The sequence below is a fragment of the Stenella coeruleoalba genome (assembly GCF_951394435.1).
Source record: "Stenella coeruleoalba genome assembly, chromosome: 7".
Classification (NCBI taxonomy): domain Eukaryota; kingdom Metazoa; phylum Chordata; class Mammalia; order Artiodactyla; family Delphinidae; genus Stenella; species Stenella coeruleoalba.
Genome location: NC_137153.1, coordinates 77095245 through 77120473, shown reverse-complemented (window position 1 = coordinate 77120473; position 25229 = coordinate 77095245). Strand labels below are relative to the sequence as shown.

The 25229-nt window shown below is 37.1% G+C and overlaps 1 protein-coding gene across 2 annotated transcripts in view; it reads left to right on the top strand.

Annotated features, from left to right (window-relative positions):
• The window catches only part of LOC307189672 (uncharacterized protein), a 568050-nt gene that overhangs the window by 259264 nt on the left and 283557 nt on the right, over positions 1–25229 (top strand). For both annotated transcript variants that reach the window (XM_079928006.1, XM_079928007.1), the window contains exon 6: positions 14477–14576. The gene's annotated coding sequence lies outside the window, so the exon portion shown is untranslated. The remainder of the gene's footprint in view (positions 1–14476; positions 14577–25229) is intronic.

The following is a 25229-nucleotide window of genomic DNA, read 5'->3' as shown; positions in this document are numbered from 1 at the left end:
TTTTTCAGAGAAAATATATTTTAAAGATGACACATTTTTTTCTGATTTTCCCAAATACCTTTCTACTAACAGGGAGGAATAAGTGTACGGATACTATAAACAAGATTATGTTCAAAAATCATGGTGGATCCTAATAAGTTTAGACTTTTTTTTAGACTGTTGTATATATAAATATTTACATTAAAATATTTTGGGAGCAAAGTGCCAGAGAAAATTAAGTACACACCATTCTTGTTTTTAGAGAGATGTTTCTGGGAGATATCATCGTTGAAAGTCAGCTCACTAATCTGAATATGGATTCTTTTACACAGAACATTTGCCCAGTATGAGGCAGGTTGTGCCCTTATAGTGCTTTGCATGTTAAACACACTCAAGTATTCATTTATTTATTAAAATGTCTTACCGTGTGCCTACAGAGGGCTTCCCTTTTCTGGTAGGAAAGTGGCAGAGGCCTACACTTAAAACTCACTACCCAGCTTTTGAAAATCAAATGAAGCCATCAATGCTCAAAAATTGCAGAATATCTAGCAAACAGAGAATATAATATGTTTTAATGTACATTTAAAGATGGAGGAAACTATCACCACTAACCGCAACAGCACTTGAGCCCATCTCATAAATGGAGAGTTAGGAGAATATTACATGGAAAAGAGGAGAGGGCAGTCAGGGCCCAGCAATGGTGGAAAACAAATGAAACCATCTCCAGAAAGAAAGTGTCCCATCTGAAATGCAGCAGAGCACTGGTTTCCAGGGATCTAAGGGGCAGGGGAGCTTGCAAGTGAAGAAAAGGCAGCTTCTGGAAAGCATTACCATGAGGCATCCTATGAAGAGTGGTAAAAGGACAAATAGAAATAAGTTTGGGAAATAAAGCGTCCTACAAAAACAACAAAACAAACAAATAAAAGATTAAGGGGCTGCTGCAACTCTTAAAAAAAAAGTGGCATCTGTCCAAAAATGCGATTTGCTGTACCAACAGAACAGGGCATATTTGAAGCTAGAAACTTGAAAACCACTTAAACCTTTCCCCTGTCTTCAAGGAATCACCTGTTTTCACTGATGCAGGAAAATCCAAATACTGTGTAATGAAAAGAAAATTTGGGGCAGCATTCATACAAAGCAAGTATAAAATGAAAGTAGATGATGTAAATTAAATTTGATATCAATATTTTTTCTTAAATCAAGAATTCATTCTTATACTTCATTCAAACCCAGTAATACAGGGCTCTTCCTCACCTCCCTCCATTCCATATTTGTATCTCCCTTCTCCCATGATGAATACCCTACTGTTCCCCAAAACCATAAATATGTTTATTCATTGACTCTATCATTTTAAGTAGGGACGTAGAACTGAAATACTATCTCTCTGCTCCACCATTCATACATTATTACCTCTCAAATAATCAGACCAGATCTGATACATTCCTGAGCACAATCCTACCTAGTTTAGTATAAAATTGTACTTATAAGATTAACAAGAACCAGCGACTAAGTAAAAAGTGTGTTGCCATGCTAGTTTACATAAAGTAGAATTTCTAACCATTTTTTCAACCTAGGCCTATGTAACAATAATATCTGTATATATTAATAATTATTATTGTGACTCACCATTCTTGCTAAATATAGGTTAGGAGCTTTGGCATAGAGAAGAGTGTGTGTACTGTTCACAGCTATTCATCATTAACTATAGCTTCACCATTTTTTCTTCCCCTTATATTTAATGCAAGTGAATGAAAATGATATTTTTTTCACAGGTAGTCTTCATTCCACGGTAATTTGCATTTAAAAGATCAAAACAAACTTAAATTTAAAAAAAGATCAAAACAAACATTAATTATTTACGTAGACATTTTATTGAAGTATACAGGTATGCAGAAACTTACAAAGATCACAAATGAACAGCTGGATGAATTTTCACAAGCTAAACACATCTGGGTAACTGACATCTGACTCAAGAAAGAACATCAGAAAAACAGAAAAAAACCCTCATGCCACTTTTCATTCATGAGTAACCACAATCCTGAATTGTAATACTATCCATTAGTTTTTTCTTGTTTTGAAATTTATATAACTATATAATATGAACTCTTGGTGTCTGCCTCCTTTTTCAGTGTCATATTTGGATATAAGCAGTTTTAGTTTGTTCATTCTCAGTATTATATAGTTAACCATTATTTGAACAAACCAAAAACAATATATTTTCAATTTTTGATTGTCAATTGATTTCCAGTTTTTTCTTATTATGAATATAAGAACATAAATATGTGTGTAACGTATTTTGGTGACCATATATTTGCATTTATATTGCGTATATATACCTAGAATTAGATTTTGGGGGTAAATTATCATTTATATTAGATTTGGTACATACTGCCAAGTGGTTATCCAAAATGGGCCCAGCAGTTTATACTTTTACCAGGAATGTATGAAAGACCTGTTACCTCCTCCTCTTCCAAATTCTTCTCTAATCTTGGTTTGTTCTTTCTCTCATTCTTTCTTTTTTTTTTTTAACTTTGTACTTTATTCTTTCTCCCTGCCCACTCCACAGTTTTTCTCCCTCCCCCCTCTTTCTCCCTTCCTCTCTCTGCCTCTCTCTTCCTCCCTTCTTCTCTCCTTCCCTCTTTCTCCTTTTTTATTTTGTCGTTTTTGTTTTAGCCTTTCTGTTGCTGTGCTTTAGTATCTGATTATGTTTTACATTTGCACCTATCTAAAGAATAATTATGTTGAGTACCTTTTCATATGTTATTGGTCCTGTGGATCCCTGCCTTTGCGACATGCCTGTGAGAAACATTTTGTCACCTTTTTTCTTGGACTGAATTTTTTCTTATTATTTTTTATGAGTTCTTTATACATTCTAGACATAGCATAAAACAACTGCCTTATCCCATGCTGTGGCTTGCCTTTTTACTGCATTAATGGTGTTATTTGCTGACCAATATTCCTTATCCTTGTTATAGTCTGGTATATCAATCCTCTTCAATTAGTGCTTTTTATGTCCTAGTTAAGAAATATTTATGGATTTCAATATCATAAAGCTATTCTCCCTTGTTTTCTTGCAAAAACTTTATTGCTTTTGTCTTTGTACATATACTTCTGGAAGTTTTTCTGTCTATGATAACAGGTGGGGTAAATTTCATTTTGTTTTCATATGGATATCTGTTTGAGCTGTACTGATTATTGAAAATATTTTTTTCTCACTGCATTAGATTATCAGGTTTGTCACACACAGTTTATCGTATGCATAGACTGCTATTTCTGGATTCTCTATTTTGTATTGGGGTGGCCAGAAAGTTCTTTTGGGTTTTTCCATAAGATGTTATGGAAAAACCCAAACAAACTTTTTGGCCAACTCAATACTATTGGTTTATTTATCTCTTCTTGCTCTAATACTATATCATTTTAATTAGTAAGGCTTTTAATATATCTTGATTTCTGGTAGTGTAATTCCTTCAGCTTTGTTCTTTTTCAAGATTGTTATTCTTTGAAACATCTTGTCTGTTTATACGCACACACACACAAACAAGCAAACACAACTGCTGGGATTTTTAGTAAAATTGAATTTTCAAATCCATCTGGGTAAAATTGAAATTTTTACCAAATTATGTCTTCCAACTAAGCACGTTATGATGTCTCACTCCATTTTTCTGTGTCTTAATTAATGATTTCTAAATCTCATTGTAGAGTTCTTTCAGGTCTGATAGATATATTCCTAAATTTCTGATGAATATTGATGCTATTAAAACTGTATCATATTTTCATATGTAATTTTCTAGTTGTTTAATGCTTGCATTATAATACAATTTATCTTTGCGGATTAACCATTTTATATCAAAATATTATATCTGATTATGAAATCAACTTCCAACGTGGTAGAATGAGGAGCTTGAAAGTTGTAACGGTGGAAAAAAATGTAAAATACGACCATTTCAGTGCTCAGGAATTCAAAAGTAGATAATCAAGAAAGAAGCATTTATTAATGAAAATGACTAAATTTCAAGTAAAAACAGCATAGTCCATGATCTTTTTGCCCAAAGCTTCTCCCATTTCCCCCAGCTTGGTCTGCATAGTAGTACAACCATGGTGGGGCAGGTTGTGAATATAACCTGTGAATATAAGCTGTGCCACCAAAGGGGGCACGCTTGGTTTGGATTGTGTCATTTGAAGTGACAACATCCATGATAAGGGAACAAGGAGGGCCAGTGGTTTGTATCTTGAGATCACAGGCCTGCTTGATGGAAATAAGAAACCTGTGCACTAGCGAAGGAGAACAGGGAAGTGAGGTAGTCACACATCCCAGGTTGACCAGAGGCTGTGTATGTGTGCTACATAAACTGTGTGCGTGTGCCAACCACCTGCACATCCCTGGCAGGAGAAGCCTGTAATGACCAGGGGGAGCTGTCACAGAGCCCAGCTGAAACAGAAAGCAGACTTAAAAATGGCCTGAAGTTTGAATGTGCTCCCTGGCCCCAACACACATCCTTCAGCACATAGTGGAAGACTTACTGGCTTGTAGTGTTTGAGCCCAATCTTTGGCTGAAAAATAAGCTATGTAAACACAAGCTTGACCTTTAGGGAGTCAGGCTTGAAATCAAAAAAGAAAAAAAGAAAAGAAAGAAGAAGAAAACTAAGCAGAGGCATCAGCAGCTGCACATTGTTCAAGAAACAGACTTCATAGATTTATTCCTGCTGTAAAACCTGTACAAAATGCATGGAGTGGCGTTTGAGGGCTCTGAAAAGTAATCATACAAAGTAAATTGAGGAAGAAGACCATAATGTAAAGCATCATTGACCTAATGGTGAGATTGCTTGCTGTTGTTTTCCTCCAATATTTCTGGCCCGTGCAGAAGTGGGCACTGGGTAGCATACAGAGAGGGCTCTAGGAGAAGCCCTCCAGTTGTGGCTCAGAGTGAGAAGGAGCGCGCTCATCATGCTCCGAGAGGGTGAGGCACCTCCTCTCCTTTTTCTCGTATTTTCCTTCCACTACCTCATGTCTGAAGCCATTCCACAGTAGCATTGGCAGCAGCAGCCACAGGAGCCCAGAGGAGCCCAAACTCTAAAACAGGAACATCTTCCGCTCCCATTGGTAGATCTGTGTTCTAAGGATGGTGGGATCAGCCCCCATTGCTTTTTCTCTCTCTCTGTCTTTTCCCACTGCTTGACTTTCATTTTCATCCTTGTAATGATACCCTTCACTCTTACAATGTGGTCTAATTTTCCCTCTTCTAGTAAAAGAAAGGACAAAAAATATATGACATATATCGTATGATTCTATTACACAAAGTTCAAAACAGACAAGTGTTTAGGGAAGCATTTTGGGGTGATCAAAACTATTTTAAAAAACATGGAACTAATTACCATACAAATCAGGGTAGAACATAATGGGAAGGAACAGGGTCATCATAGAGTGAGCTCAGTGAAAAGGCGAAAATGGGTAAGTAGCTCCGGGGGCATAAACTGCATATCTAACCAAAACCCCAAATCTGGAAGCACAGATAATGTTTGTCTTCTACACTTGGTGTTTCAACACAGTATACAGTGGAGACCTGACACTGAATACACATTACATATGTAGAGAGGATAAAACTCCTTCCTCTACATTGTACGTATCTGTATTAAAGGTTTTTATTCATGTCAAGTAATTTATCCTGGTTCTGTGATACTCTTGGGATCTAAAATGCCACCTTGCTTTAGTCTCTGTGCACAACTATTGGCTTTGTAAATACTGACCCACCAGTATACATCTGCTCTCAGTTTACAAGGCATTCTCAGTGTGCCTTTTCACTTTGAATTATTGTGCTTTAACTTCTCAGCATATATAAGTTACATTACGCTTAGCCGCATCTTCTTAGCCCTATTCCTCAGTTTCACCTCTTGGGTGAGACACTGAGTATCCTTTGTGAGACTTTAAGTATCTTCATTTTCTGCCATTACCTCCTCCAGTTTCTTTAGTGCTGCTTTTAGATATAAAAATTTTAAAAGAAATCTATTAATAGCTACCACTTATCAAGTGCTTACTATAAATTTTATATACATCATCTCATGTAATACTTAAAATAAAAGAGGTTAATGTTTCACAGATTTAAAGAATTGAGATTCAAAGAAGTTGAATAACTTGGCCACCATCAGAGAGGTAATATGACATACTTAAATTTTAGATCTCTCTCATTCATTCATTCATCCATTCAGTATCTGATCTTGGCTAGCACTCATGCCAGTTGTTTGTTTGTGACACGCTGGCAATGGGAGATAGCCAGAGTCCTCTCCCTCATGGAGTTGACAACTATATGACAACTAATGTATATAGAAACAAACAACACCCAAATAAATGCATAATTACAGATTCTGTCTGTATGCTACAGTGAATGGAAATCATCTGTAGTAGAGGCTGCTGATTGACTTGCGCAGCGACTGACATGTCTAGAATAACCCTTTGCTTTATACAACATAACCTTCATATTCACAGTGATGTAGCATCTGTTGAGGTGGGACAAGCATTTCTGAAAATTAGTTTTAGAATGATTCTACCAGAGCTCCACCTCACAGGATGAGGTTTAATTAGTACTCAGTAACATCAGTCAGAACTTCAGTCATCCACAGACATAACACTGGTCCTCAGTATAATGAACAGGCTTGAAGGGGACTTCAGAGGCTGAGTTCTGAGAGGCTGTTCATAAAAAATTGATTTAATTGATTCTTCATGTTTATGTTCTAAGACAGTGGTTCCCAGCTTTTCCCAGTAAGAGGACCTTTTTAATTTTATACATATCCACACATAATAAGAAATGTATTTTTGATAATTTTGGATTGGGAAAATCCAAGTCTAAAAGCTTTCAGAGTATCAGAAACAATAAAATTAGTTTGCATTTTATTAATTAGTAAAGCATCTTGATATATTTAAAAACTAATAGTATGTATGTTTGGCCTCCAAGTACTATTTTACTAACTTTACTAGAGGGTTAGGAGCTATGTCCCCAAACTATGGGTTCAAAATGCCTTGGCTACATTAGTTGCTAGTTGTGTGACCTGAGCATGATTACTTAACCTCTATATGCCTCAGTATCTAGACAATGATAATATCAAAAACAACTATAATAAAGTATATACCTCAAAGAATTTTTTAAAGGCTTCATGGTGTATGTGTGTGTGTGTGTGTGTATGTATGTATGTGTGTGTGCATGTGCACTACACCTGCATATGTGAAACTTTTAAATGAAGTAAGTTATACACACAAAGAAATCCAAACAATATTTCGTTCAGTTTGATGAATTTTTACAAACTGAACCCTCTTCTGTAACTGGTATCCCTGTCAAAGAAGCAGACCTCGTCAGCACTCAATAAAGCATCCTCTTGGCCCCTTCCAGTCACTGTCCCTTCCCAAGGTAGCCACTGCCCTGACTTCTAATAGCAGAGATTAGTTTTGTCTTGTTTCATACATTGTGAAAATGGCACCGCATACGTATCTGACTCATTCCTTCAACATTAAGCTTACGATGTCCAACCATAATTTTAAGTGTATTATACACTGGATATCCTCATTGCTCTATAGTATTCCATTGTTTGAACCTTGCGGAACTTTTTATAGAAGAAAACGATGTAAATTGCCTAAAGTGCTTATAAGAAAGCCTGGCTAAAAATGCTCACTACATTTTACTGGCAGTAACCTGATGATAGGAGCTTTTCAATACATCAGCCCACAGGCAAATGAAGGTACGATGTCATCATTATCTGTGCTCTGCACAAGCAGAGATGACACGTGGAAAGCAGCATGGTGTCCCTGTTAAGGGACACAAATTAACCCTTATTTAACCTCTCTAAGCTTCAGTGTCCATATCTTTTTTTTCTTTTTTATGCAGCAGTTTCTTATTAGCTATCCATTTTATACATATTAGTGTACGTATGTAAATCCCAATCTCCCAATTGATCACACCACCACCCCCTGCCACTTTCCCCCCCTTGGTGTCCATACATCTGTTCTCTACATCTGTGTCTCTATTTCTGCCCTGCAAACCCATTCGTCTGTACCATTTTTCTAGGTTCCACATATACGCGTTAGTATATGATATTTGTTTTCCTCTTTCTGACTTACTTCTCTCTGTATGACAGTCTCTGGATCCATCCACGTCTCTACAACTGACCCACTTTCGTTCCTTTTTATGGCTGAGTAATATTCCATTGTATATATGTACCACATCTTCTTTATCTATTTGTCTGTTGATGGGCATTTACGTTCCTTCCATGACCTGACTATCGTAAATAGTGCTGCAATCAACATTGGGGTGCATGTGTCTTTTTGAATTCTGGTTTTCACTGGGTATATGCCCAGTAGTGGGATTGCTGGGTCATATGATAATTCTATTTTTAGTTTTTTAAGGAACCTCCATACTGTTCTCCATAGTGGCTGTACCAAATTACATTCCTAACAATAGGACAAGAGGATTCCCTTTTCTCCAAACCCTCTCCAGCATTTGTTGTTTGTAGATTTCTGATGATGCCCATTCTAACCGGTGTGAGGTGATACCTAATTGTAGTTTTGATTTGCATTTCTCTAATAATTAGTGATATTGAGCAGGTTTTCATATGCTTCTTGGCCACCTGTATATCTTCTTTGGAGAAATGTCTATTTAGGTCTTCTGCCCATTTATTTATTGGGTTGTTTGTTTCCTTAATATTGAGTTACATGAGTTGTTTATATATTTTGGAGAATAATCCTTGTCCTTTGATACGTTTGCAAATATTTTCTCCCATTCTGAGGGTTGCCTTTCATCTTGTTTTAGTTTCCTTTGCTTTGCAAAAGCTTTTAAGTTTCATTAGGTCCCATTTGTTTATTTTTGTTTTTATTTCCGTTGCTCCAGGAGGTAGACCAAAAACGATCTTGCTGTGATTTATGTCAAAGAGTGTTCCTCCTATGTCTCCCTATAAGTTTTTATGGTGTCCAGTCTTACATTTCGGTCTCTAAGCCATTTTGAGTTTATTTTTCTGTAGGGTGTTAGGGTGTGTTCTATTTTCATTTTCTTTTAATGTAGCTCTCCAGTTTTCCCAGCACGAGTTATTGAAAATACTATCTTTTCTCCATTGTATATCCTTGCCTCATTTGTCAGATTAGTTGACCATAGGTGTGTGGGTTTATCTCTGGGCTTTCTATCCTGTTCCATTGATCTATATTTCTGTTTTTGTGCCAGTACCATATTGTCTTGATTACTATAGCTTTATAAGTATAGTCTGAAGTCAGGGAATCGGATTCTTCCAGCTCTGAATTTTTTTTTCTTTTCTCAAGATTGCTTTGGCTAATCAGGGTCTTTTTTATCTCCATAGATACTTTAAGATTTTTTGATCTAGTTCTGTAAGAAATGCCACTGGCAATTTGAGAGGGATTTCATTGAATCTGTAGATTGCTTTGGGTAGTATAATCATTTTCACAATACTGATTCTCCCAATCCAAGAACATGGTATATCTCTCATCTGTTTGTACCATCTTTAATTTCTTTCATCAGTGTCTTATAGTTTTCTGCATACAAGTCTTTTGTCTCCCTAGGTAGGTTTATTCCTAGGTATTTTATGCTTTTTGTTGCAATGGTAAATTGGAGTGTTTCCTTAATTTCTCTTTCAGGTTTTTCGTCATTAATGCATAGGAATGCAAGAGATTTCTGTGCATTAGTTTTGTATCCTGCAACTTTACCAAATTCACTGATTAGCTCTAGTAGTTTTCCGGTGGCATCTTTAGGATTCTCTATGTATAGTATCCTGTCATCTGCAAACAGTGACAGTTTTACTTCTTCTTTTCCGATTTGTATTCCTTTTATTTCTTTTTCTTCTCTGATTGCCGTGGCTAGGACTTCCAAAACTATGTTGAATAAGTGTGGCGAGAGTGGACATTCTTGTCTTCTTTCTGATCTTAGAGGAAATGCTTTCAGTTTTTCACCATTGAGAATGATGTTTGGTGTGGGTTTGTCGTATATGGCCTTTATTATGCTGAGGTAGGTTCCCTCTATGCCCACTATCTGGAGAGTTTTTTCATAAACGGGTGTTGAATTTTGTCAAAAGCTTTTTCTGCATCCATTGAGATGATCATATGGTTTTTATTCTTCAGTTTGTTAATATGGTGTATCACATTGATTGATTTGCATATATTGAAGAATCCTTGCATCCCTGGGATAAATCCCACTTGATCATGGTGCATGATCCTTTTAATGTGTTGTTGGATTCTGTTTGCTAGTATTTTGAGGATTTTTGTATCTATATTCATCAGTGATATTGGTCTGTAATTTTCTTTTTTTTGTAGTATCTTTGTCTGGTTTTGGTATCAGGGTGATGGTGGCCTCATAGAATGAGTTTGGGAGTGTTCCTTCCTCTGCAATTTTTTGGAAGAGTTTGAGAAGGATGGGTGTTAGCTCTTCTCTAAATGTTTGAGAGAATTCACCTGTGAAGCCATCTTGTCCTGGAGTTTTGTTTGTTGGAAGATTTTTAATCACAGTTTCAATTTCATTACTTGTGATTGGTCTGATCATATTTTCTATTTCTTCCTGGTTCAGTCTTGGAAGGTTATACCTTTCTAAGAATTTGTCCATTTCTTCCAGGTTGTCCATTTTATTGGCATAGAGTTGCTTATAGTAGCCTCTTAGGATGCTTTGTTTTTCTGCGGTGTCTGTTGTAACGTCTCCTTTTTCATTTCTAATTTTATTGATTTGAGTCCTCTCCATCTTTTTCTTGATGAGTCTGGCTAATGGTTTATCCATTTTGTTTATCTTCTCAAAGAACCAGCTTTTAGTTTTATTGATCTTTGCTATTGTTTTCTTTGTTTCTATTTCATATACCTCTGCTCTGATCTTTATGATTGCTTTCCTTCTACTAAATTTGGGTTTTGTTTCTTTTTTCTCTAGTTCCTTTATGTGTAAGGTTAGATTGTTTATTTCAGATTTTTCTTGTTTCTTGAAGTAGGCTTCTATTGCTATAAACTTCCCTCTTAGAACTGCTTTTGCTGCAACCCATAGGTTTTGGATCGTCGTGTTTTCATTGTAATTTGTCTCTAGGTAGTTTTTGATTTCCTCTTTGATTTCTTCATTGATCTCTTGGTTATTTATTAATGTAGTGTTTAGCTTCCATGTGTTTGCATTTTTTACGTTATTTTTCCTTTAATTTATTTCTAATCTCATAGTGTTGTGGTCAGAAAAGATGCTTGATATGATTTCAGTCTTCTTTAATTTACTGAGGCTTGATTTGGGACCCAAGATGTGATCTATCCTGGAGAATGTTTGGTGTGCACTTGAGAAGAAACTGTAATCTGCTGTTTTTGGATGGAATGTCCTATAAATATCAATTAAATCTATCTGGTCTATTGTGTCATTTAAAGTTTGTGTTTCCTTATTAATTTTCTGTTTGGATGATCTGTCCATTGGTGTAAGTGAGGTGTTAAAGCACCCCACTATTACTGTGTTACTGTCGATTTCCTCTTTTATAGCTGTTAGCAGTTGCCTTATGTATTGTGGTGCTCCTATGTTGGGTGCATATATATTTATAATTGTTATATCTTCCTATTGGATTGAACCCTTGATCATCATGTAGTGTCCTTCCTTGTCTCTTTTAACATTCTTTATTTTAAAGTCTATTTTATCTGATATGAGTATTGCTACTCCAGCTTTCTTTCGCTTTCCATTTGCATGGAATATCTTTTTCCATCCCCTCACTTTCAGTCTGTACGTGTCCCTGGGTCTGAAGTGGGTCTCTTGTAGACAGCCTATATATGGGTCTTGTTTTTGTTTACTTTCAGCCAGTCTGTGTCTTTTGGTTGGAGCATTTAATCCATTGACGCTTAAGGTAATTATCGATATGTATGTTCCTATTACCATTTTCTTAATTGTTATGGGTTTGTTTTTGTAGGTCCTTTTCTTCTCTTGTGTTTCCCACTTAGAGAGGTTCCTTTAGCATTTGTTGTAGAGCTCGTTTGGTGGTGCTGAATTCTCTTAGCTTTTGCTTGTCTGTAAAGCTTTTGATTTCTCCATGGAATCTGCATGAGATCCTTGCCGGGTAGAGTAATCTTGGTTGTAGGTTCTTCCCTTTCATCACTTTAAGTCTATCATGCCACTCCCTTCTGGCTTGTAGAGTTTCTGCTGAGAAATCAGCTGTTAACCTTATGGGAGCTCCCTTGTATGTTATTTGTCGTTTTTCCCTTGTTGCTTTCAGTAATTTTTCTTTGTCTTTGATTTTTGTCAATTTGCTTACAATGGGTCTCAGCATGTTTCTCCTTGGATTTATCCTGCCTGGGGCTCTCTGCGCTTCCTGGACTTGGGTGGCTATTTCCTTTCCATGTTAGGGAAGTTTTCGACTATAAGCTCTTCAAACATCTCAGGTCCTTTCTCTCTCTCTTCTTCTTCTGGGACCCCTATAATGGGCATGGTGTTGCATTTAACGTTGTCCCAGAGATCTCTTAGGCCTTCTTCATTTCTTTTCATTCTTTTTTCTTTATTCTGTTCCATGGTAGTGAATGTCGCCATTTTGTCTTCCAGGTCACTTATCCGTTCTTCTGCCTCAGTTATTCTGCTATTGATTCCTTCTACTGTATTTTTCATTTCGGTTATTGTATTGTTCATCTCTGTTTGTTTGTTCTTTAATTCTTCTCGGTGTTTGTTCTTTAATACTTCTAGGTCTTTGTTAAACATTTCTTGCATCTTCTCAATCTTTGCCTCCATTCTTTTTCCAAGGTCCTGGATCAACTTCACTATCATTATACTGAATTCTTTTTCTGGGAGGTTGCCTATCTCCACCTCACTCAGTTGTTTTTCTGGGATTTTATCTTGTTCCTTCATCTGGTACATAGACCTCTGCCTTTTCATCTTGTCTATGTTTCTGTGATTGTGGTTTTCGTTCCACAGGCTGCAGGATTGTAGTTCTTCTTGCTTCTCTCAGTGTCCATATCGTTAATGTGGGGATAATAACAGCACCTCTCTCGAGGAGTTGTGTCACTTATATCACATAATAAATGTAAAATGCTTTTCACTAAGTATTGTATAAACTTTACTGAAATCATAATTGTACTTCTATATGTTAATACTGTATATATCATATGACATGTTTCATTTTATATACATATAAAAATAGTTAAATTAAATATACCTTACATAAATTTCAGTATATGAACAAAATATTTAGAAATTAAGTATTATTAAATTTATATAACTGTATATCATATGGGTTATATTAATATTAGTATAGTTAATGTAATAAGAACTATTAATATATCAGTATGTACATATTCCATTTGAACATAATTTGTGTCTAACTCATCACAACTCCTGGCTTGTGCAGATGTGGCCTCAATACATGAGACTGTAGTATTATGTTCCTCAGTGTTTACTGAGGAGTAGCTAGAAGAACCACTGCAAGGCCCTGTGAGGGGGTACATTAGGTCACTCCCTTTTGACTATTCTGAGTGCAGAGAATGCAGCCCATATGCTCACTGGAGCATGCCCTGGGCACCCACTAGTAAAGTTAGTGTTTTTAATTAGGTCTGCATCCCCAGAATCTGCTCCCCAGATGCTGTGCATCATTGACTACTCAGGTTCCAGGGTGGAAGTGCAATTAGAGACCATAGTCCAAGTGGGCCCAGGTCTTCCTAATTCACCTACCAGAGATACTAAAAGAAAGAGGAAATATTTGATATCTCCTGAGACTAGAAAGATGCCTGTAATTTTGTGATGGTCAAGAAGAAAGTGGTTGGAAGACTGGATGAATGTGTGATGGTATCAGTGAAAATGTACATCTCTCTACACTTTGCCTGGAGGCCAAGGGCCTTCCAGGCATCATTGTTCCCAGGCCCCTTCATCTTTAATGTAGGGATTCTAAGACTGAAGTGAGGAGCTGGTGGCATAGTTGGATACTGACTCTTAGGATTCCTGAAGGTATTTACAGAAGAGGCCTTTAGGAAAAGAAGGGATTTCCTGACTTTACAGGAAGCATTTTCTGTGAGTTTTAATAAAGTTATTCATGGATGACTCTGCCTGTGACTTTCCCTTCTTTGTTGTGTTAAAACTTTCTTCAGTGAACTTGAAATTGTCAAATCAGTCACTTTTGTGGTGATTTGTGTGTTTGGAGGAGGAGAAGAGATGAAAATGGAGGATGTTAGGTGTTCAAATTTCCAGCTTTTGGTTTGGGCTTAAGATTAAATATAAGACTAAACATTTCCCCAAAACTAATAGGATAACCTTGACATAAGAATCATTAACAAATGGTAGTGGTTTTTTTTTTTTTTTTTCTCAAAATGAGATATGTGTTGTGAATTAAAATGTTGATTGTGTAAGCCTTATTAAAATAGCCACTGGTCATTGAATGAGCCAGATGTTTTAGATGTCATTTTCAGATCCTCATGATAACCCTAAGAAGTTATTTTCTAAGTCCATGATGAGCAAAAAGACTCAGAAAGTTTACTTTATTTAAGATTTACTGAATATTAGAGTCTTGGCTGAACCATTTTTATTTCACCTTCCAGGAGGTACATACTTCTCAGGAAGATTGAGGAGGGAATGAGAGTTTCTAAATCATCTAGTCCTGCACATCAAAAGATGATTTTGGCTCATATTTGGAAACAGGTAAGAAAGGGGTTAGAAGGTGACCTTTAGTTACAATATCTAACGCACCAATATACACACAGGAAACAGACATGATCCCCGATTTTTTTTGTTTTATGATTCCATGTGGATTTTTGAGGAATGAAACTTTTGAAATCATCAGATCTCCATAACTAAATTCAAGGAATGATTATAAAGATAAATTTAACTTGAAAAAAAGTTTGATCATTAGTGCAAATCCCTGGATGCTCTCTAGACAAATCTTACATTCATCACCACAGATACAGCAACTATTCTGAGTCTCCACACCTAATTGCATGTTTGTACTCTATTCCTGTTTCCGTTTAGAAAGAGAAATCAGTCATGCCCAGAATTACCGTAAAGCATATACAAGTGTTAAGTTTATAGTTTAAACAAAATGATTTATACTTTCCTTTTTATAAAGAAAGAAAAAAAGCTATGCTTTCATACTACTTTGGAGAAAAAGGAAGAGATTCAAGAAAACAAAACAATAACCAAAAAAAGTCAATCAAGTAACAATGTAAGAAATATAAGAAAATAAGAAATGTAAGAATATAAGAAAGCAATAAAAGATGACATATATTTATAAGTTGTAGAGTGATAAGGAGATCTGTGTATTCAGAGGAAAGTATATAGCTGGATAAGATTGGAAAGCTTCAACAATTTTACGTAAAATAGTGCTTGATATGCTAGATGTGCAAAATATGAAATGAATTGAAATCAAGTAAAATAAAAATTACAAAGATAGAGGAGTGGGGAAATATCATGTGGGTTTATCTGGTAGTAGCTGTCCATCTGGTTGAATTGGACTTGTTTAAACACTGACTAAGGCTGACATATAGGGAAGAAGTTACTGTGAAGTATTGGGTTGGCCAAAAGGTTCGTTTGTTTTTTTTCCATAAGATGGCTCTCATAGCACTTAGCTGTCTTTAACTTCATTCAAAACAATTTTGTCAGATTGTATTGTGACAGCTGTCATATCAGCATGCATTTTAAAAAAGACTTATCAAAATTGGTGAATTTTTGTGTATCCATTTTAATATTGAAGAGAGAAGGAAAAAGCAACGTTTTCGGCACATTATGCTTTATTATTTCAAGAAAGGTAAAAATGCAATGGAAACGCAAAACAAAGATTTGTGCAGTGTATGGAGAAGGTGCTGTGACTGATCAAATGTGTCAAAAGTGGCTTGCGAAGTTTTGTGCTGGAGATTTCTCACTGGATGATGCTCCACACTCAGGTGGAACAGTTGAAGTTGATACTGATCAAATCAAGACATTCATTGAGAACAATCAACATTACACCATGCGGGAGATAACTGACATACTCAGAATTCCAAATCAAGCATTGAAAATCATTTGCACCAGCTTGGTTATGTGAATTGCTTTAATGTTTGGGTTCCACATAAGTTAAGCAAAATAAACCTTCTTGACTCTATTTCTGCATGTGATTCTCTATTTAAACATAATGAAAGTGTTCTGTTTTTTTGTTTGTTTGGTTTTATTTATTTATTTATTTATTTATGGCTGCATTGGGTCTTCGTTGCTGTGTGTGGGTTCTCATTGCAGTGGCTTCTGTTGTTGCAGAGCACAGGCTCTAGATGCATGGGCTTCAGTAACTGTGGTTAGAAGGATCTAGGACACAGGCTCAGTAGTTGTGGCACACGGGCTTAGTTGCTCTGCGGCATGTGGGATCTTCCTGGACCAGGGATTGAACCCGTGTCTCCTGCATTGGCAGGCAGATTCTTAACCACTGCGCCACCAGGGAAGCCCAAATGTTCTGTTTTTAAAACAAATTGTGATGGGCGATGAAAAGTGGATACTGTACGATAAAGTGGAATGGAAACAATTGTGGGGCAGGCGAAATGAACCACTACCAACCACACCAAAGGCAGGTGTTCATCCAAAGAAGGTGATATTGTGTATATGGTGGGATTGGAAGAGAGTCCTCTATTATGAACTCCTTTCGGAAAACCAACCAGTTAATTCCAACAAGGACTACACCCAATTAGACCAACTGAAAGCATCCCTCAATGAAAAGTTCCCAAAATTAGTCAAGAAAAAAATGCATAATCTTCCATCAGTGTAACGCAAGACTACATGTTTCTTTGATGACCAGGCAAAAACTGTTACAGCTTGGCTGGGAACTTCTGATTCATCCTCTGTATTCACCAGACATTGCATCTTTGGATTTCCATTTATTTAGGTCTTTACATAATTCTCTTAAAGGAAAAAATTTCAACTCCTTGGAAGACTGTAAAAGACACCTGGAACAGTTCTTTGCTCAAAAAGATAAAGTTTTGGGACGATGGTATTATGAAGTTGCCTGAAAAATGGCAGAAGGTAATGGAACAGAAGGGTGAAAACGGAGATAGCCTCATCCACCAGAGGGCAGATAGCAAAAGCAAGAAGAATTACAATCCTGCAGCCTGTGGAACGAAAACCACAATCACAGAAACATAGACAAGATGAAAAGGCAGAGGTTTGTTCCAAGGAATTTTACTCTTTTTGTTGCAGTGGTGAATGGGAGTGTTTCCTTAATTTCTTTTTCTTTTTAATTAATTAATTTATTTTTAATTTTTTTTATACAGCAGGTTCTTATTAGTCATCCATTTTATATACATCAGTGTATACATGTCAATCCCAATCTCCCAATTCATCACACCACCACCACCACCCACCACAGCTTTCTCTCCTTAATTTCTCTTAGAGATGTTTCATCATTAGTATATAGGAATGCAAGAGATTTCTGTGCATTTATTTTGTATCCTTCTAATTACCAAATTCATTGAGTACCTGTAGTAGTTTTCTGGTAGCATCTTTAGGATTCTCTATGTATAGTATCATGTCATCTTCAAACAGTGACAGTTTTACTTCTTCTTTTCTGATTTGCATTCCTTTTATTTCTTTTTTTCTCTGCTTCCTGTGGGTAAAACTTCCAAAACTATGTTGAATTATAGCAGTGAGAGTGGGCAACCTTGTCTTCTTCCTGATTTCAGAGGAAATGCTTTTGGTTTTTCACCATTGAGAATGACGTTTGCTCTGGGTTTGTTATATATGGCCTTTATCATGTTGAGGTAGGTTCCCTCAGTGGCTACTTTCTGGAGAGTTTTTACCATAAATGGACATTGAATTTGGTCAAAAGCTTTATCTGCAGGTATTGAAATTATCATATGGTTTTTATTCTTCAGCTTGTTAATATGGTGTATAACGTTGATTGATTTGCATATATTGAAGAATCCTTACATTCCTGGGATAAACCCCACTTGATCATGGTGTATGATCCTTTTAATGTGCTGTTGGATTCTGTTTGCTAGTATTTTGTTGAGGATTTTTGCATCTATGTTCATCATTGATATTGGCCTATAGTTTTCTTTCTTTGTGACATCTTTGTCTGGTTTTGGTATCAGGGTGATGGTGGCCTTGTAGAATGAGTTTGGGACTGTTCATCCCTCTGCTGTATTTTGGAAGAGTTTGAGAAGGATAGATGTTAGCTCTTCTCTAAATGTTTGATAGAATTCGCCTGTGAAAGCATCTCGTCCTGGGCTTTTGTTTTTTGGAAGATTTTTCATCACAGTCTCAATTTCAGTGCTTGTGATTGGTCTGTTTATATTTTCTATTTCTTCCTGGTTCAGTTTCGGAAGATTGTGCTTTTCTAAGAATTTTTCCATTTTTTCCAGGTTATCCATTTTATTGGCATATAGTTCCTTGCAGTAATCTCTCACGATCCTTTGTATTTCTGCAGTGTCAGTTGTCACTTCTCCTTTTTCATTCCTAATTCTATTGATTTGAGTCTTCCCCCTGTTTTTCCTGATGAGTCTGGCTAACAGCTTATCAAATATTTTTATCTTCTCAAAGAACCAGCTTTTAGTTTTATTCATCTTTGCTATTGTTTCCTTCATTTCTTTTTCATTTATTTATGATCTGATCTTTATGATTTCTTTCCTTCTGCTAACTTTGGGGGTTTTTTGTTTTTCTTTCTCTAACTGTTTTAGGTGTAGGGTTAGGTTGTTTGAGATTTTTCTTCTTTCTTGGGGTAGGATTGTATTGCTATAAACTCACCACTTAGAACTACTTTTGCTGCATCCCATAGGTTTTGGGTCGTCGTGTCTCCATTGTCAGTTGTTTCTAGATATTTTTTTATTGCCTCTTTGATTTCTTCAGTGATCTCTTGGTTATTTAGTAGTGTATTGTTTTGCCTCCATATCTTTGTATTTTTTACAGATTTTTTCTTGTAATTGATATCTAGTGTCATAGTATTGTCATCGGAAAAGGTACTTGATACGATATCAATTTTCTTAAATTTACCAAGAATTGATTTGTGACCCAAGGTATGATCTATCCTGGAGAATGTTCCATGAGCACTTGAGAAGAAAGTGTATTCTGTTGTTTTTGGATGGAATGTCCTATAAATATCAATTAAGTCCATCTTGTTTAATGTATCATTTAAACCTTGTGTTTCCTTATTTATATTCAGTTTGGATGATCTGTCCGTTGGTGACAGTAGGGTGTTAAAGTCCCCTACAATGATTGTGTTACTGTCGATTTCCCTTTTTATGGCTGTTAGCCTTTGCCTTATGTATTGAGATGCTCCTACGTTGGGTGCATAAATATTTACAATTGTTATATCTTGTTCTTGGATTAATCCCTTGATCATTATGTAGTGTCCTTCTTTGTCTCTTCTAATAGTCTTTATTTTAAAGTCTCTTTTGTCTAATATGAGAATTGCTACTCCAGCTTTCTTTTGATTTCCATTTGCATGGAATATCTTTTTCCATCCCTCACTTTCAATCTATATGTGTCCCTACGTCTGAAGTGGGTCTCTTGTAGACAGCATATATACGCATATTGTTTTTGTATCCATTCAGCCAGTCCGTGTCTTATGTTTCGAGCATTTAATCCATTTACATTTAAGGTAATTATCAATACTTGTGTTCCTATTACCATTTTCTTAATTGTTTTGGATTTCTTATTGTAGGTCTTTTCCTTTTCTTGTGCTTCCTGCCTAGAGAAGTTCCTTTAGTATTTGTTGTAAAGCTGTTTTGGTGGTGCTGAATTCCCTTAAATTTTGGTTGCCTGTAAAGCTTTTAATTTCTCTGTCAAATCTGAATGAGATCCTTACTGGGTAGAGTAATCTTGGTTGTAGGTTTTTCCCTTTCATCGCTTTAAATATGCCCTGCCACTCCCTTCTGGCTTGCAGAGTTTCTGCTGAAAGATCAGCTGTTAACCTTATGGGCATTCCATTGTATGTTATTTGTTGCATTTCCCCTTTGCTGCTTTAAAATTTTTTTTTTTGTATTAAATTTTTGATAGTTTGATTAATATGTGTCTTGGAGTGTTTCTCCTTGGATTTATCCTGTATGGGACTCTCTGCTTTTCCTGGACTTGATTGACTATTTCCTTTCCCATGTTAGGGAAATCTTCAACTATGATATCTTCAAACATTTTCTCACACCCTTTGTTTTTCTCTTCTTCTTCTAGGACCCCTGTAGTTCAAATGTTGGTGCATTTAATGTTGTTCCAAAGGTCTCTGAGACTGTTCTCAAGTCTTTTCATTCTTTTTTCTTTATTCTGCTATGCGGTAGTTATTTCCACTATTTTATCTTCCCGGTCACTTATCTGTTCTTCTGCCTCAGTTATTTTGCTATTGCTTCCTTCTAGAGAATTTTTATTTTCATTTATTGTGTTGTTTATCATTGTTTGCTCTTTAGTTCTTCTAGGTCCTTGTTAAACATTTCTTGTATTTTCTCCATTCTGTTTCCAAGATTTTGGGTCATGTTTACTATCATTACTGTGAATTCTTTTTCAGGTAGACTGCCTATTTCCTCATCATTTGTTTGTCTAGTGGTTGCTCTTCCTGTGCTGCATATTTCTCTGTCTTCTCATTTTGTTTAACTTACTGAGTTTGGGGTCTCCATTTTGCAGCCTGCAGGTTCCTATTTCCCTTTGTTTTTGTTGTCTGCCCCCAATGAGTGTGGTTGGTTCAGTGGGTTGTGTAGTCTTCCTGGTTGAAGGAACTGGTGCCTGTGTTCTGGTGAGTGGGTCTGGATCTTGTCTTTCTGGTGGACAGGGCCATGTCTGGTGGTGCGTTTTGGGGTGTCTGTGAACTTAGTATGATTTTAGGCAGCCTCTCTGCTAATGGATACTGTTGTGTTCCTGTCATACTATTTGTTTGGAATGGGGCATCCAGCACTGGAGCTTTCTGGCCATTGGGTGGGGCTGGGTCTTTGTGTTGAGACAGAGATCTCTGGGAGAGCTTTTGTCATTTGATATTATGTGGAGACAGGAGGTCTCTGGTGGGCCTGTGTGCTTAACTCGGCTCTCCCACCTAAGAGGCTCAGGCCTGACACCAGGCCAGAGCACCAAGACCCTGTCAGCCACATGGCTCAGAAGAAAAAGAGAAAAAGAGAAATAAAAAAAAATTTTAATAAATAAATATTAAAATAAAAAGGTTTAAAAATAATAATTTAAAAAAAGAAGAGAGCAACCAAACCAATTAACAAATCCACCAATGATAACAAGTGCTAAAAACTATACCAAGATAAGCATAAAAATCAGAAACAAATCAGTTGCAGACAGCAAACTCCAAGTCTACAGTTGCTCCCAAAGTCCACCACCTCAATTTTGGGATCATTTGTTGTCTATTCAAGTATTCTCCAGATGCATGGTACCTCAAGTTGATTTGGGGGATTTAATCCGATGCTCCTGAGGCAGCACAGAGAAATTTCGCTTCTCTTCTTTGTTCTCAGAGCTCCTGGGGTTCAGCTTTGGTTTTGGCCCCACCTCTGCGTGTAGGTCGCCCTCAGGCATCTGTTCCCACCCAGACAGGATAGGGTTAAAGCAGCAGCTGATTAGGGCACTCTTGCTCTTTCAGGCCGGGGTGGGGGGGGGTACAGTAGTTATAGTTGGAATGTGGGGCTAGACAGCGGCAGCAGAGGCTGGCATGTTGTTGCAACAGCCTGAGGCGCACCATGTGTTCTCCCAGGGAAATTGTTCCTGGATCACAGTACCCTGGCCGTGGTGGGCTGCACAGACTCCCAGGGGTTTGTGGATAGTGACCTGTGCTTGCACACAGGTTTCTTGGTGGCTGCAGCAGGAGCAACGTTTAGCATTTTATGCCCGTCTCTGGGGTCTGAGCTGATAGCCGTGGCTTGTGCCCGTCTGTGGAGCTCATTTAGGCGGTGCTCTGCCTCCTGTGGGCAAACAGGGAAGGAATCCCCTCTCCTCGTGCACCCCGAAACAATGGTCTCTTGCCTCTTAGGCAGGTCCAGACTTTTTCCCGGACTCTCTCCCAGCTAGCTGTGGTGCACTAGCCCCCTTCAGGCTGTGTTCACGCAGCCAAACCCCAGTTCCCTCCCTGGGATCTGACCTCCCACGCCCGAGTCTCAGCTCCCAGCCCTCACCCGCCCTGGAGGGTGAGCAGACAAGCCTCTCAGGCCAGTGAGTGCTGGTCAGCACCGATCCTCTGTGTGGGAATCTCTCCGCTTTGCCCTCTGCACCCCTGTTGCTGCACTCTCCTCCATAGCTCTGAAGCTTCCCCCCACCACCCCTGTCTCTGCCAGTGAAGGGGCTTCCTAGTGTGTGGAAACCTTTCCTTCTTCACAGCTCCCTTTCAGAGGTACAGGTCTCATCTCTCTTCTTTTGTCTCTGTTTTTTCTTTTTCTTTCGCCCTTTCCAGGTACATGGGGATTTTCTTGCCTTTTGGGAAGTCTGAGGTCTTCTGCCAGCATTCAGTAGGTGTTCTGTAGGAGTTGTTCCACATGTAGATTATTTTTGATGTATTTGTGGGGAGGAAGGTGATCTCCATGTCTTACTCCTCCACCATCGTGAAGGTCCCTCGTTGGTTTTTAAGGCACTAATATTACAAAAATACCTGTAGCCTTGAAAAAAGATGTTATAAAAAGATGATGGTAATTTTCTAAGAACTGAAATAACTTGATCTATATTTCAATGCAATCCCAATCAAAATCCCAAAAAGCTATTCTGGGGATATTTACGAAGTTATTCTAAAGTTTATATGGAGAAACAAAGGACCCAGAAAAGCCAATAAATATTAAAGAACAAAACTGGGAATTGACACTACCTGACTTCAAGACTTACTATAAAGTTACAGTAAGCAAGACAGTGTAGTGTAGATAAAAGAATAGACAAATAGATCAATGGAACAGAATAGAGAGCTCAGAATAGACCCTCTTTAAATATAGTCAACTGATATTTGGCAAACGAGCATGTATAACACAATGGAGCAAATATTGTCTAAACACAGACCTTACCCCTGCACAAAAAGTAACTCAAAATGGATCACAGATCTAAATGTAAAATGCAAAACTACAGTTTCTTAGAAGATAACAAATGAGAAGCCCTAGGTGACCTTGGGTATGGAGATGACTTTTTAGATACAACACCAAAGGCAAATAAATGAAAAGCTAGACTTCACTGAGATTAAAAATTTTAATCTGCAAAAGATAATGTCAAGAGAATGAGAAGACAAGCCACAGACCAGGAGGAAATATTTGCAAAAGCCACATCTGATAAAGGACTGTTACCCAAAATATACAAAGGACTCTTAAAATTTAATAAGAAAAAAACAAATAACACAATTTAAAAACTGGCCAAAGACTTTGACACCTCACCAAAGAAGATATACAGATGGCAAATAAGCATATGAAAAGTTGCTCCACGTTATGTCTCAAGAAAATACAAATTAAAGCAACAGTGAGATGCTACTACACCCTGTTAGAATGGACAAAATCTGGAACACTGATAACACCAAACACAGATGAGGATGTGGAAAAACAGGAACTCTCATTCACTGCAGGTAGGAATGCAAAATAGTACAATCACTTTGGAAGACAATTTGGTAGTTTCTTACAAAACCAAAAATATTCTTATAATACAAGCTAGCTGTTGTTCTTCTCAGTATTTAGTCAAAGGAATTGAAAACTTAGGTCCACCCAAAAACCTGCAACACAAATTCTTATAGCAGCGTTATTCATAATTGCCAAAACTTGGCAGCAACCCAGTTGTCCTCCATTTGATAAATTAATTGTGGAACTTCCAGAGAATGGATTATTATTCAGTGCTAAAAAGAAATGAGCTTATCAAGCCATTTAAAAACATGGTGGAAACTTAAATGCATATTACAAAGTGAAGGAAGCCAATCTGAAAAGGCTACATACTGCAGGATTCTAACTATATGATATTCTGGAAAAGTGAAACTATGAAGACAGTGAAAAATATGTGTTGCCAAGGTTTGGATTGGTGGGGAGAGATGAGTAGGTGGAAGGCAGAAGATTTTTGAGCAGTGGAAATACTCTGTATGATATCATAATGATGGATACATGCCTTTTTTACATTTGTCCAAACCCATAGAATATACAGTACCAAGAGTGAACCCTGAAGTAAACTGTGGACTTTGGGTGATTATGATGTGTCAGTGTAGGTTTATCAGCTGTGGCAAATGTACTTCCTGGTGAAGGATGTTGATAATGGGGGAGGTTATACATGTGTAGGGGCAGGAGGTATATCGGAAATCTCTATACCTTCCTTCTAATTTTGCTGTGAATCTAAAACTACTCTTAAAACATAAAATCTTAAAAATAAAGTTATCTCTACATTCTAACATGAATAGAGGAGGCACAGATTGATGCCTATCCATTGGAGTACAGGAACAGCTAGTTATAAAAGCCACTATTAAAAATTAAATTATAGAAATTCATAAGTAAACACATTAAAACAAAGGTAAAAAACCTGGAAATTTGATAATTATGATATGGTAACTAGAAATCAGATTTTCCCCTTTACTCATGGTTTACTGTTATTTTTTTCTTTTAGAATTTGTGACAAACGTGCTTTTTTTTTTTAACATCTTTATTGGAGTATAATTGCTTTACAGTGGTGTGTTAGTTTCTGCTTTATAACAAAGTGAATCAGCCATACATATACATATATCCCCGTATCTCCTCCCTCTTGCATCTCCCTCCCATCCTCCCTATCCCACCCCTATATAGGTGGTCACAAAGCATCGAGCTGATCTCCCTGTGCTATGTGGCTGCTTCCCACTAGCTATCTATTTTACATTTGGTAGTGTATATATGTCCATGCCACTCTCTCACTTTGTCCCAGCTTACCCTTCCCCCTCCCCGTGTCCTCAGTCCATTCTCTAGTAGATCTGCGTCTTTATTCCCGTCCTGCCCCTAGGTTCTTCATTACCTTTTTTTGTTTTTTTTAGATTCCATATATATGTGTTAGCATATGGTATTTGTTTTTCTCTTTCTGACTTACTTCACTCTGTATGACAGACTCTAGGTCCATCCACCTCACTACAAATAACTCAATTTAATTTCTTTTTATGGCTGAGTAATATTCCATTGTATATACATGCAACATCTTCTTTATCCATTTATCTGTCGATGGACACTTAGGTTGGTTCCATGTCCTGGCTATTGTAAATAGAGCTGCAATGAATATTGTGGTACATGACTCTTTTTGAATTATGGTTTTCTCAGGGTATATGCCCAGTAGTGGGATTGCTGGGTTGTATGGTAGTTCTAATTTCAGTTTTTTAAGGAACCTCCATACTGTTCTCCATAGTGGCTGTATCAATTTACATTCCCACCAACAGTGTATGAGGGTTCCCTTTTCTCCACACCCTCT